At 35.1% G+C, this 13,772-nt stretch overlaps 1 protein-coding gene across 1 annotated transcript in view; it reads right to left on the bottom strand.

Moving 5' to 3' along the window:
- The window catches only part of LOC123876988 (atrial natriuretic peptide receptor 1), a 167,112-nt gene extending 159,191 nt beyond the window's left edge, over positions 1 to 7,921 (bottom strand). Inside the window, exon 1 of the mRNA XM_045923460.1 lies at positions 7,569 to 7,921. The gene's annotated coding sequence lies outside the window, so the exon portion shown is untranslated. The remainder of the gene's footprint in view (positions 1 to 7,568) is intronic.
- Positions 7,922 to 13,772: the final 5,851 nt, after the last annotated feature.

Here is a 13,772-nt window from a genome sequence, read left to right as displayed (position 1 = left end):
TATGAATTCAGAATATTTTTCCCTCTTTCATTTGATATCCCAATCGATACAATAACAAAAAAAAATTTGGAGACCCCTACTATTTGATGTAACATCCGTAAGGTCAATTTTTTTCGTACAAAATATAGCTTATGCTACCCGGACCATAATGACGAATTGATTAACCTTTGGGCGATTAATATCTATTATTATATCTCTTAACCTTTGGGCTATTAATATCTATATAATATGAAAAGTATTTACTTATTGTATATATAAGTATTACTTAAGGATTTTTCAAGATTTTGCATCAGAACCGGAGGGAGGCCTTATACGCAAATATGGATCTGGATCGGCCTTGACTCCAGAAAATAACCTTGTTTTACTTAACAAGTTTTCTACTTCACTATTTTGCCAGTAGTTTCTAGTATGTAGCAAACCTTGAAAACATACTTTCATCGGAGCATACGCCTACCATACACTCTCGTGGAGTGTCACGTGTGGAGTACTCCGCAAACTTTGAGGATTGGAAGTGGAACACGCTTTTGATCTGTATATACATGTTCGACAAATGCTTCAATATGTACATAAAACCCAAAATGTACATGAAATTACTAGCTCGCGCCGTCTCTAATTTTTAACCCCCGACCCAAAAAGAGGGGTGTTATAAGTTTGAAGTGTGTATCTTTGTACCAGTCTGTGGCATCGCAGCTCCTAAACTAATGAACCGATTTTGATTTTTTGTTTGAAAGGTGGCTTGATGGAGAGTGTTCTTAGCTATAATCCAAGAAAATCGGTTCAGCCGTTTGAAAGTTATCAGCTCTTTTCTAGTTCCTGTAACCTTCACTTGTCAGGGGCGTTATTAATTTTTAATTTACACTTGCCTCTATTGACTAGTTGGGTACCTACCTACATAATACTTTTTTTTATTAAAATAAATCCTTGACTGCAATCTCACCTGGTGGTAAGTGATGATGCAGTCTAAGATGGAAGCGGGCTAAACTGGAAGGGATATGACAGTTTTTGTGTAGAAACCAAAGGGAAACCTTTGATTTCTACACGGCATGGTACCGGAACGCTAAATCGCTTGGCGGTACGCTTTGCCGGTAGGGTGGTTGGTAACTAGCCACGGCCAAAGCCTCCCACCAGACCAGATCAGAAATTTAGAAATTATAAAATTCCAAACTCTTCCGGGATTCGAATCCGGGACCTCCGACTTATAAGACCACAGTGTTTACCACTGCGCCAGGGAGATCGTCAAAATGAATGTAATATATTACTCACTATACATATAAACATTCTTCGTGAAATATTGATGAAAATATCCATACTAATATTATAAATGCGAAAGTGTGTCTGTTTGTCTGTCTGTCTGCTACCTTTTCAAGGCCCAACAGTTTAACCGATTTGGTACATGATTAGCTTATATCCCGGGGACGGACATAGGCTACTTTTTATCCCGGAAAATCAAAGAGTTCCCACGGGATTCCTAAAAGCCCATCCGCTTAACCGATTTGTATGGAATTTGGTACCGAGGTAGTTTGCGCCCCTGTAATTGACATAGGCATTTTATCCCAGAAAATCATACAGTTCCCACGGGATCTTTAAAAACCTGTATCCACGCGGATGAAGTCGTGGGCATCCTCTAGTATGATTTAAATTTATGATTTATAATTAGAAAAGTTTCTGTAGTCTACGAAATTCATTTAAACTTTACCCACATTACTCAGGTGCATTGAGTGACCCCGAATATAATCAAAATTGATGAGGACTCCTCATTAATTTTGATTAAATTCTGGTGAAATTAACATATAAAACCCCCAATTTAACTAATGAAACTAGTTAACATCAAAAATAGGAACTCCCTTTAGCTCGAGCTCCCTTACAGTATTGCTAAGTAGCTTATTCCTACGACTTCGTTCGCGTTTTTAACAGATACCATTGGTTCAGTATACTACCTTAAGTACTTGGTTATACTTATGCGTTTTAGGTATTAAACATCACTTGCACTAACGATAAGGAAACCTCGTGAGGAAACTTGCAATCAGAGAGTTCTCCATAATGTTATTAAAGGTGTGTGAAGTTTTTCAACTCGCACTTGGCCAGCGTGGTGGACTATGCCTTAAAACCCTTCTCATTCTGACAGAAGACTTGTGGTTAGAGATGATGAATTTTTTTTTTAATTAAAGGATACCTACATTCCATACACTGGGGTCACCTGGGGTCTCAACGAAGATTGATTGATGATTTTGCTTACCACTGAAATAATGTAAAGCAAGGCTTAGCTTACTCTGGCCGTAGCCAGAAATTGATTCCGGGGGGTTTTGTCCGTGTCAAACTAAATAAATAAAAAGTAATAAAAAGTATTCGTACTTTACTCGATAAGTTCTAAATAATGATACCCCACATACTAGGTTAAATTTTTTTCCTCCTCCCGCTCCTTTTTGAAAAATAATTTAATTGCATTTCTAATTCAATATTTGGTTTTGGGTCAATATGCTACCAAATACCAAAATTTCAGGTTTGGAATCATCAGGAACTCATTTTGTCTTCGAGCTAGAGATCTGTGATAGACAGACAGACATGTACCTACATCACAGAGTGATACCTATTAATACGGCTCCGTTTCTACCCTTTGTAACCCTGAAAAAGGGTTTGTAACCCTGCATTAAGTACATTTAAAAACACTTTATGGCTGGAATTTCGGGGGGTTTGAACTTTGAACATCCAAACCCCCGCTAGCTACGGCCATGGCAGTAACGAGCCCATATAATTCATCAATCTGTTTTTGACTCGGGCTGTTTCAGTCAGGATATTAACTTGCTCGACCCTTCTTTAGGAAGAATCAAGTTCAATTTGTTCTCCTAAAGATTTATAAAAGGAAGAAAAAATCTTTTTGCTATCCCTTTAATTAATTTGTAAGTACCTATTACGAAGTGTAAAATTGTTACTAAGGAATTGAATGAAAAAACTTAGCTGTTAAAAGCTGCTTTACTTTGCTGTAATTTTAAGAAAATGTAATATTAAAAACTAGCTGAAACTACGAGTATGAAGAGTTGAATCCAGCGAGAATTATCCAGGATAAAAAATAGCCTCTTCTCAGATCTTTAACCATAACCACGCACTTAATAGCTAGCACGCACAGTGGATAAAAATCGCGCGATTTTTTTTCGCAATTCTGTAACACTTGCATTCATATGGAGATACCCACACTTGCGGTGTAAAATTCGTGCGGGAAAAATCTATGATTTAATACAAACACGCGGTGCGGTGTTGAATTCGCGCGAATAATTTTTATGGAGTTGTATGGCGCTCATCGCATTCACATGGCGTGCAGGTGAAATTCCGTCCGCATAAAAATCGCTGTGGCTAGGCCAAAATCCATTGCTTCTTTGCGATGAAAATGAAGAGCTAACCAAAAAACCAATAAATATTAAAGTCAAAAATAATAATTACCTACAAAAATTAAATAAGTTATTATTTTGGCTTTGACTTTGTTTATTATTACGTTTTTATGTAAAGCCGATCCGATAAACAGATCGTAAATCATAAACTACTCTCAAGTTACCTATTGTCAGAAAGTTAGTTCGAATGTGAAATCGATGAACTAATATTTTCTTAACGCGTCCTTTCGGAGCTCGGAGAAATAAACATGTTTTCAAATCAAGTGAAAAGCTCACTAACATACTTTTACGATTATGAATAGGGTTACTTATGGCATAAATTTTACTCGTTTAAGAAACTTTTAATGTTTTTATAAACTATTAATACATTTTAATTTTTTTGTAATGTAACCGCAAATTAATGGTTTTAGAATTTTTTTGTTTACTCTTGCTATAAGATCTATCTACCTGCCAAAATTCATGATTCTAGGTCAACGGGAAGTAAGTACCCTATAGGTTTAGATTCCCTTTTCTTGACACACACGACAGACAGAGAACGAAGTGACCTTTTTCCCTTTTGAGGTACAGAACCCTAAAATTATTGTTTTTATCAGGAACTCTATTGTTGTATTTATAAAAGCACGAAGAAGAACTTTGACAAGTACGTTCACGTACTTCATAACTTTCTTTGACGTGATTTCGAATTCCATCGAGTTTCCCTTTGAGCTTTGAGTCGGTTGTGGGCTGAAGCGTTATTTATACCCCTATATAGTTATTTCCGTTTATAGAAAAGTGACGTAACTTTATGCGATATTTTTTATCGCATAAAGACGGTTCCTTATTTGAAATTCCTTATTGTTGGATTTTTTTTAGAAAAAAAATTCTAATTATTTCCCTGTATTTTTTTTGCGTATTTAGAGCCTACTTATTTACTACACGATAAGACCGGACCACTTATATAATACTATACCTAACTATCACATTGATGGCTGGGTGGCCGAACCTTGGCTGAAAATGAGCATTTACCTTTACGTGGCCGAAGTAATAGGTCAAAACTAGTACTACATAAGAAAATATATCGTTTTTCCAGTAGGTACATTATAGAGACGCCTACGTATGTCTCTTCGAAGAAATAGTAATTTAAATATATCTCTTTAATAGTCTTCAAATACGATTTCAAACGAAGCCTCTATTTTTATCGCAAATATATTAGATTCTTTTGAATTTCCACTTAGGCTGAATGCTGATATATTGACTGACATTTGCGTAATCGAATCACCCATCCGTGTGTACGTTTATCAAACAACGTATCTACGGGAACTTGCCTACGTATACCCACTCCAATATCAAAAACAGCTTGTCTGTTTGTTCAGTGTAAACGAGATTGCAAACACAGGAACGCAAAAGCCGTTAGAGCCACAAAAACTGAAATGGACTCATTTTAATGAAAAACAAACTGATGCTAGAATATATTATGTAGAGTTTAGCGTTAAAGTTATCCTGAGTGATATCCATTATAAATATGGATTGATAGCTATGTCTGCGTGGCTTAGCAGCCTCTGACGTTCTTTAAGAGTCTATCGCAGGGGTCTCCAAACTACGGCCCGAGGGCCAAATCCGGTCCGCCAATACCATCAATCCGGCCCACGACAGCTTAAAACTAGTGCCATCAATCTGGCCCACGACAGCCAATTTCTTATTGTTGTTACTATTGCTGTGATAAGTTAAAGAAGAAAACATACAATGATAATTACCTACTCGGTTTTATTTACTTGCAAGGTAAAACTTATTCACAGAAATGATGACGCAGAAAACTTAACTGATGTATCTAAGCTTAAGCATATAAATAAATAATAAATAACGTTAAGTAATTGAAATGCAAAAAGAGCGTTGAAATGACTCACTGTGTTCACAAATGGATGAATTTAAACTTTTTTCAAGTTGTACGGAATTCTTCAATTTGAACCCTCATTGTGAAGAAATAGGTCATAAACAAGTCTTTAAAAGATAAAAAGCTTGCTGCAAAAGCAATTTCCTTTTATTACCCCGTATATAATTCCACAACATAAGATGAGTGAAAACACGCAGACGATACAATAGCTAGTCTCGTATTACCCCTTTACCGGGGTAAAATCTCATTTCAGAAAAATTTCATTTTCTTTCACGGAACAATAGCTCCCGAAGCTAATATATTACAAGACCCTCGCTTTAGTCATCTCAGCATGTTTAGTCAGTACCTACTTACATTAACAATGGCAAAACTATGTTTACTGAGGCTCAGCGCACACCAGCATAGAAGAATAATGTAATAGAGTCCAGGCATAGAACAATGACTTTTTATTCGATTTTAACATAAAAACCTTAACATAGATTTTTGTACTCCACACTGTAGTGGAAAACATAATACCTACCTACTGGAAAATTTTTACTTACATCTAATTCACTGTATGCACAAATAAATGAATTTGAATTTGGCCTCCTTTCAAATTGTGAAAGAATTCTGCAAATATTGACCCCCATTGTAAAGAAATAGGTCATAAACTCATAAGCAAGCCTTTAAAAGATAAAAAGCTTACCGCAAAAGCTATTTTATCAAACACGCAAGCGATACATAACTAGTCTCGTATTGCCCTTTACCGGGGTAAAATGTCATTTCAGAAAAATTTCATTTTCTTTCAAGGGAGCAATTTCTCTCGGAGCTAATAATATGATACAAGACCCTTGTTTAAGTCATCTAGCATGTTTATTCAATACTAATTGAACAATGGTAAAACTAGGTATTTGGTTATAAAGGTTACTAGGTATTTTAACCATCTGAAATTCAAAATGTGTACCTACTTCTGAATCGTCAATAGCCTACTTCTGGTTCGGAATGCCTTTCCTACCGAATCTAATTCTAATACATACACATTTAAAGGACGCAGACCTATACCATACCTCGCGGTCAGATAGTTATAGTCGAGGGAGGAACTAATTCTACTAACTAAACAACTCAACTAAAAACTAAACTAAACTAACAACTAAACTAAACTAAAAAAGAATACCCGGCTGAGTTTGTTGTGGGCTCTTCTCAGACTTGGGCGCGTTTGGAGTAGCTTTAGTTTTAAATTACGTAATTAAATTATCACCGTTATATCGTGCAAATTTAACAATTTCGACCATCAAAAGGAGTACAATTGTACCTACTTTGAATAAATGATTTTGATTTTGACGTTGACTAACACTAAGGCCGCAAAAAACTAAGATTAATTTCTAATTACCTACTTTACGTAAACTCTAATTAAATCTATTCCTCGAAATGGGTAAAACCAGTTATTTACTGTCAATGATACCTATCAAGGGGTCGAAGGATCACGAATCTGACCTAAGATAAGTTTCTCAAGTAAAAGATCAATTTCCTGTCATTCTGTATACCTAGGCATAGTTAAATATTTTATTAAAAGCTCTTTAAAAGCATACAATGTAAAATGATACATTCAATTTATTTATTTATTTTATATCAGAAGAATTAGATAACTTTAATAATAACTAATCAATTAAATTAGTAATTAAATCATTAATATGAATATAATCAAAGTAAAGTATTTGAATAATAATTTTATTTTACATTCAAGTAAGTTTTAATAATAATTTATATCTGTCACATTTTTAATTCACTTTACCATAGAGTAAAAATTCATGTCAATAATTTATATCAGATTTTTCAATTTACTATAAAATCTATATTTCCGAATGCGGTGAAAGATCACCTGAAATTGAAAACGGAGTGGGTCGACCGATTTGGCAGATTTGTGTTCGTGTGTGTGTTCGTTATTGTTAGGACAAGGTTTAGGTAAAATAAAATCCGCAATGAATTGCACCCGTGCGAAGTCGGAGCGGGTTGCTAGTATATCATTTAATATCATAATGATAGAGCAAACTAAAAAATAATAATAAGATTGGTATGTTATTTGATATCAAAGGTCGCTGAGTAATCTATTCAAACATGATCTGATAAGAAAACTAAACAATTAATATTTGAAGAAAAAATTGGAAACTACCCAATATAACACATGTTTTAATAAATGTTTTTTTCGTATTTAACATTATTCATTTAAATTAAATGCACTAAGTTCTTAATCTAATCAAAAGTATACGAAACTTATTACCTAATATCCATTCTGAAAGTTACTTTATTTTTCAACGTTACTTTTTTAAAATACTCACCAGCATTCAATGGGGCTAATCCAAAAAAAGTCAAAAAATGAACCGTTTCACAATGTTGCGAACACCAATTTAAACCGACGAACCAAACTTTGCGGCGCGAATTTTACCGCGGATGAAAATACGTGCACCCTACTACGTGGTCGAGACTTTACTGATGAGTTGATGACTACGGAAAACCTGGCAGGCCAAGAAAACAACCCCAGACAATAACATGATCAAGGAAACTAGGAAAACTCATATAAATAAACGCCGCACCGCCGGACTTAACCAAGTGATTTCGGGAACTAAAAATTTTGCTGAATTCGAAACACAATATTTACTTATCGGATGCGATAAGATATACTAGTTGTCACTCAATTAATATCAGTAAATTAATATTTTTTACATGCGATACGGCTTTTAACCCTTTTATCGTTGGTCAAGTGTTTGATTAGGTTCATATCTGTGGTTAAAAATAGAAAAAGGTTGACGTGATTTTCATTGAAAATCATTTCAGTGAGAACTAAGTAAATGCTTCTGTAAAGTTTTTTTTTTTCACAATTACTGTCTATCTTTGCTGTACCTATTTAACTCCCTTTACGTCTCGCACTGCCAAGGGTCACTGGTAGAGATCTCTTATAGAGATAAGTGCTTCCCTTTTCCACTTTTTCTTTCTTTTTATTTATATTGTTACAATGTTCTGGTACAAATAAAAAATAAATAAAATAAATAAATAAACCTGGATGGTATTTAGCCAAATCAAATCAAATCATTTATTGAATTTGTTTCAATTATGATTGTACACTTTTGATTGTCATTGTGGAATTTGTAAGATAATGCTATTATGGTGATAATAATTAATTACGTAAACTTAAAACTAAAGCAGTGGTAACTAATAGGTACTGAGTTAGTGGTTTTGGGTTAACATTTTAGGACTTTTCGCAGTTTTAATCTTATTTAATTAAAAAAATCATAAGATTTCTTTGGAGCAGAAGACATTGTGAGACGAATAAGTTCTCCGTAATGATTTTATTATATTTTAAAAAGCTGTGATAGCCTAGTGGTTAGAACGTCCGGCTCCTAATCAAAAGTCGGGGGTTCGATCCCGGGCACGCACCTCTAACTTTTCAGTTATGTGCGTTTTAAGCAATTAAACTTGCTTTAACGGTGAAGGAAAACATCGTGAGAAACCTGCACGCCTGAATGTTCTTTATGTTCGCATAGGTGTTTGAAAACTGCCAATCCTTCTCACTTTGAGAAGAGACCCGTACTCAGTAGTGGGCCGGCAATGGGTCAATCATGAATAATTTTATACGATTTATTTAAAAGAGAGAGCTCATTATACTCGTTACTTGAACCTAAACCGGGAAACTTCACATTTTACATAAAGGTTTTCTCTCGTAGACCATGTTAAATATTTGAAAATCCTTCTTGATTTACCAAAACTTAACCTGAGAGAAGTCAAAACGGGTCAACTTATATTAATTATATTATTTACCTTATGTATATTATTCTATGTTAGAAAAACAAAACTGTCACATGATCTCAACAATTCATATAGTCTGCATCAATCATACAAGGGACTTCTTCCCTAACATAAATTGGGATAGGTACTACCAATACGTGCCAATTGTTAACCTTTAGCTATATTGTGTCTTATTACCAAGGTGTTATAGTCGAAATTGCCTTGGTGGTTCAATATCACGCATAGTTGACCAAGTCATGCTATTACACACACTGCCAAAGTGAGGAAAACTTCCCATGGCCCTTTTCCCTGTCAATTATAATTTGGGTACCTTCAAGGCAAGAGGGATGAAACGTGACTATCCATTTAAATTGTGAATCATCACTTCCTTCCAGATAATAGTTATTTATCTTACAAGTTTGGTCAATCTAGTGACAAATCTAGCACGAAACAATTACCTTAATAAATCGCTAAAAACTTAAGTATTATGAAAAAAATCCTTCAGACAAATAAAGACCTGTATTTATCTTGCGGGAATAGAAATATTATCAAAACCTCTTTCCTAAACTATGGTAGAAACATATCATTTTACAAGAAACACTTAAATTGTCCTTAATAGAACAGAATAGAATAGAATACATTTTTATTAAAATAAACTTTTACAAGTGCTTTTGAATCGTCAAAATAATTTACCACTGGTTCGGAATGCCGATCCTACCGAGAAGACCCAGCAAGAAACTCGGCGGTTGCTCTTTTCAATTGTTCAATTTACAATAATATTTCGTTGATAATAATTCTTCGGGTGCAGTTCGGCAATCTATCGAGTCTAATGCACCGAGTGGATACTTGGCAGAATCATCCCAAAGGGCGGCAGGGGTACTCTATATGCCAGACCCAAGCATAACCTGGTAAAGAGTGAGGCGTTTTGAGGGACAAGGTATTACCGTTTAACCTTGTTCAATGCAATACTTGGATGCCAAGTTTTTTGCTGCTGTTATACATACATATAATTCTATGGAACTACCCATGTCAAAAAAGTAGTACAAAGAAATTAAAAACATTTACTTTAAACAACATAAATCTTTTTAAACGTAGACCGAAATTCAAATGTCACCCAAAATTCTCGACAGAACCAAAGCTATACGAGTGCAAAATGAAAACGAAAAACAAATGACAAAAATTAATTCATTTAAGCCGAGACTCGTGTGAAGTATGAATAACTTAAAATTTGAAAACCCCCGATACAAAAACCTCTATAAGAAAACTAGAAAAGAGCTGATAACTTTCAAACGGCTGAACCGATTTGCTTAGATTATAGCTAAGTACATCTCGATCAAGCCACCTTGCCACCTTTCAAACAAAAAAACTAAATTAAAATCGGTTCATTCGTTTAGGACCTACGATGCCACAGACAGATACACGGATAAGGTACACACGTCAAACTTATAACACTTCTTTTTGGGTCGGAGGTGAAAAATGGAGGACATTCCTTTTAAAACAATTATTGAAACAAAATGACATGGCAATGCAAGCAAAGATTTAAAATATTACAAAGCAGAATCAGCTGCATCAACCTGTACTGAGAAACAATTCAATGCACTCGTAGAAACTTAAGTACTTACTATTTTTTGCGCCAATCGGACGTAAGTACTAGAATGCAGACAAGGGTTTAAAACAGTAACGTATCTTATTGATTGAAAATAAAAAAGCTAGTAAGTTACTTACAGAATATTTCTTTGATCTAGTACAGCAAAGAACACCTTTGCAAGCGCTACAGCGCGGCGGAGGCCAAGTTGCTTGGGTACGGATTACGTAGCGGCTTACTTAGTTTGTACTTACTTAATCTGGTGATAAAATAAAATGAAGAGATTGAGTTGAGTCTACTGGGAGAATGAGTTTGTACTTACTAGATAAGTAATATTGATAAAATAAATACCTCTAGGTATTAAGTTCGCATTTGCGCATGAAACTTGTCGTATAAAAATTAATAATTCGCTACTTTTTATTACATACTAGCTGACGCCCGCGACTTCGTCCGCGTGGATTTAAGTTTTTCAAAATCCCGTGGGAACTCTTTAATTTTCCGGGATAAAAAGTAGCCTATGTGCTAATCCAGGATATTATCTATCTCCATTCTGAATTTCGGCCAAATCCGTCCAGTGGTTTTTGCGTGAAGGAGTAACAAACATACACACACACACACACACACATACAAACTTTCGCCTTTATAATATTAGTGTGATAAGTGGTTAAACAAGTGTAATTTAAAAATTTATAACACCCCCGACAAGTGAAGGTTACAGTGACTACAAAAGAGCTGATAACTTTCAAACGGCTGAACCGATTTTCTTGGATTACAGCTAAGAACACTCTCCATCAAGCCACCTTTCAAACAAAAAAACTAAATTAAAATCGGTTCATGCGTTTAGGACCTACGATGCCACAGACAGATACACATATACACACGTCAAAGTTATAACACCCCTCTTTTTGGGTCGGGAGTTAAAAAGCAGACTTGACAGTCCAGTAGTAGAAATGTCAACCCTCCCTATTCATTCCTCCCACAACTAACTTTTCGGAGCTATGTGCGTTTCAGTACCAGAGTGGACTAGAATGAGGAAACTCTCGGTTTTGATCCTGAACCAGCTGTCAAATATTAGGCTAGGGGTGACATGAAGTCAAAGAAACCTAGTCGTTTTATAGCCAACCTAGCGTCAAATGTAGGTAACATTTGATGCCTGCCAGTGACGCCGAAGCCTCGAGATTTTATTGCAAGTATGGGGAATTCGTCTATCCATCAAGAAATGCACATAATGCAAAGCGTGTTGGTAGGGATCGCCACCTATATAGTTTATACCTAATTGTCTTTTCTCGTATTTTTGTTAATATTAATTGTCTTTTATTGTATTTTTGTTATTAGTAATCTGTGGTGAACTCCCACATAAAATTCTTTGTGTTAACTATTACAAAAAAGCTATTACATAAGCCAATTAAGATTCCACCGTTTGGTGGAATCTTAATTGGCTTATGTGATAGCTTTTTTGTACATACTTACCTAATTAAGCTGTATGCTTTCCTAATTAAAAAAAAATCCCAACTGTTATCGTACGGGACTAGGGAGTACCGACGGTACTCCCTAGTCCCATATAACTCTAGTGTCGACTTGCTAGTTAGTATAAAAGTCGTTGGTACTTCAATTTACTGATATTATGTGTTTTGCATACCGTAACACGTTTATTTAAGAGGAATTCTATCTTTCCTGTGGGAAATAAATAAATTTTCAAGCTTCTTAGCATAATAAATTCTGTTTATTACCTAAAAAGCTTTTGCATAATAAACTCTGTTTATTATACTAGAAATCTTGAAAAGCTATTAAATTTTTCTTCAAGAAATTTTCAGTAAATAGCTACATCCCGTCAGTTGGGAGTCGGTCGTATTCAAGATTGGTGGTATTTTCGTATAAAATGTAGCCTAAGTCACCCGGACCATGATAACGAATCAGTTGACACCTCATTCACCAAAATCGGATCAGTAATTAAGGCGCTACGGTGGAACACACATAAATTATACAAACCTACATATACTGCTAAAATCATAACCCTTCCTTTTGGCTTAGCCGTAGTCGGGTAATAAACATAACTTTAACTTTAACTCTACTATGTAATGTTCCTGCACCTTGTGTGGATATAAAGTTGAGTACCTTTAAATCCCCGAGTCAAATGGACCAAGTTCCTTTATAGCTTTTCTAATGTGAGGTATAATATGCATGTGCAACTTACATAGTTGCGCGTAGCTCGTAGCACTATATTGTAGCATTGAGAGTAGGTACAACAATACATCATTTATTTTACAACTAACTTATTCCCGCGACTTCGTCCGCGTGGACTACACAAATTCCGAACCTCTATTTTACCCCTTAGGGGTTGAATTTTCAAAAATCCTTTCTGAGCGACTATCTAGGTCATAAAAGCTACCTGCATGCCAAATTTCAGCCCTATCCCTTACATTAGTTTCAGCTGTGCCTTGATAGTTCAGTTAGTTGGTCACTTATTTTTACCCGACTGCGGCAAAGCCAAATGGAAGGGTAATGATATTAGCAGTCTATGTATGTATATATGTGGGTGGGTATGTATGTTTGTATCCAGATTCTGTATGTTCCACCGTAGCGCCTAAACTACTGGGCCGATTTTGATGAATGAGGTGAGGTGTCAATCGATTCGTCGTACAGGTCCGGGTGACATAAGCCACACTTTATACGAAAAATTGAGCTAACGGATGTTACATGAAAAGTGGGGGTCTCCAAAAAAATATTTTGCTATTGTATCGAGTGGGATGTCAAATGAAAGAAGAAAAAATTCAGAGTTCATAAATGTAAATGTACTACAACATTAAAATATACCAAGCGACAGAAAAACAATTTTACTATAATATTTCAGCGTTTATTAAGACGATTGCAGTCGTAACAAGTAACAGTCGGGTTTTAGTTTTCAACTTTATCTTGTTTACAAGTGTGAATACGTAATTAGGAGCTGGATTTAGTGATAATATAGTATATATTCTTTCTTGTCTAAAATCTTACGTTGACGTACCTAAATTTAGTTTTCACTTGATCCGATTTTCCATTTGAATTGAGAGCAAAAATGACTTTCTTATTTAAGTCCAGAGTTTTATTTTCTGAATTTATTTTCACCTACACAATGTTCGGAAATTGAATAGATGCGTCAGACGTCTTATCAAAGAAATGAAGAGAAGTTTTGTTC

Source organism: Maniola jurtina, chromosome 22, assembly GCF_905333055.1.
Source record: "Maniola jurtina chromosome 22, ilManJurt1.1, whole genome shotgun sequence".
In the NCBI taxonomy this organism is placed as follows: Eukaryota; Metazoa; Arthropoda; class Insecta; order Lepidoptera; family Nymphalidae; genus Maniola; species Maniola jurtina.
The sequence above is the reverse complement of the archived record's forward strand: the minus strand, read 5'-3'. Positions and strand labels throughout refer to the sequence as shown.